The sequence below is a fragment of the Chinchilla lanigera genome, unplaced genomic scaffold (genome assembly GCF_000276665.1).
Source record: "Chinchilla lanigera isolate Chin_1 unplaced genomic scaffold, ChiLan1.0 scaffold00032, whole genome shotgun sequence".
Classification (NCBI taxonomy): Eukaryota; Metazoa; Chordata; class Mammalia; order Rodentia; family Chinchillidae; genus Chinchilla; species Chinchilla lanigera.
In genome coordinates, this window is record NW_004955433.1 from 14,940,432 (window position 1) to 14,941,757 (window position 1,326).

The 1,326-nt window shown below is 56.9% G+C and overlaps 2 non-coding genes across 2 annotated transcripts; one reads left to right on the top strand and one right to left on the bottom strand.

Annotated features, from left to right (window-relative positions):
- Positions 1-491: 491 nt before the first annotated feature.
- Positions 492-574, top strand: Trnal-cag. The gene has a single exon. It is a non-coding gene; the product is annotated as a tRNA-Leu (tRNA).
- Positions 575-829: 255 nt separating this feature from the next.
- On the bottom strand, positions 830-912 carry Trnal-cag. Its single transcript has one exon. It is a non-coding gene; the product is annotated as a tRNA-Leu (tRNA).
- Between the last annotated feature and the right edge of the window lie 414 nt (positions 913-1,326).

Consider the following 1,326-nt stretch of genomic DNA (forward strand, 5'->3'; position numbering starts at 1 on the left):
ACTGCAGATACCTTTAGTTAAGGATGATGAGGTGGGGAGATTGTCTTGGGGGGTCAGGATGGGCCTGGGCAGCAGGGTCAGAGTCAGCGAAGGGCTTGTGAAGAACGAGGTGGAAGTCCCAGTGATGAGGGGACCTGGGCCGGGAGGACAAGGGTTCTCCGAAGGAGCGTAGCCCGCCTGCCGCCCTTGCTACGCTTCTGCCCTGCAGAGCGGTAGGTGTGCCTGAAGCCGCTAAATTTGGAGTAACATTTTGCCGCAGCCCAGCATCTCCATCGAGTGGCCGGCCAGCCCTGTCTTGAACGCCTGCGGCCCCGGCGACATCGCCATTCGCTCAGGGGTCCTGTGCGCGGCGCCCCACCTCAGGCAGGGAGGAAGGACCGACAACCTCGCCACGGGTCGGTCCCGAGTCCCGGGCGAGCCTCCTCCGAATGTGTGACAGCCGAGTGTGTCCAACATCCGAGTTTGCTCCTTAGTAAGTTCCCCTTCAGGAAGTCAGGATGGCCGAGCGGTCTAAGGCGCTGCGTTCAGGTCGCAGTCTCCCCTGGAGGCGTGGGTTCGAATCCCACTTCTGACAAGCTCTTTCTGTTTTACTTGTTTCCTCTCCTAAACTCAAAGGTATTTGTGTCTCACAAGCCAAAGGAAGGACCTATAGAACGGAAATGGCGTTGTTTTCCTATACGCCCAGGTCAAATAGACACGTCAAACAGACGTGTTAGAAAATATTTTTCAAAATTTTACTGGTTTTGTAAAAGAATTATAAGCTTTCGGCCAAGAGGGAGTCGCCCACCGTATAGGTAGCTGTGAGCAGAGAAAAGCAAACTACAAGCTTTGTCAGAAGTGGGATTCGAACCCACGCCTCCAGGGGAGACTGCGACCTGAACGCAGCGCCTTAGACCGCTCGGCCATCCTGACTGCTCGAGAGCTAGCAGGCGGACGAATCCCTTTGGAAGCTTCGTAGCGTGCGCATGCGTACCGCGCAGAGACGCAAGGGGCTAGACGCACGCGTTCTCTCGAAGGGGCGGGGCGAGGTGTCTCGGCGGGCAGGGGGCGCACGCGGCGAGCTGCAGCCTGAGAGCCCGCGAGAACAGACGCTTAACGTGTGTGTATTTTCTAGTCACCTCTGTTTTGATTCTTGCATATCTGCAGCCTTACAAATCCATGTGCATTTTCTGCTTGTCGCATCCAAGCCCATTTACCCGCGCTGGCTTATAGTGTCTCCTTTTGCTGCCTCCTAACCAGGTGCAGCCCCCTCACCCACCCCGCCCCCCGGGATTGCAGGGTCTGTACCCCCGTACTCCTCCTCAAGGTTCTTCGAAACTGCAGATT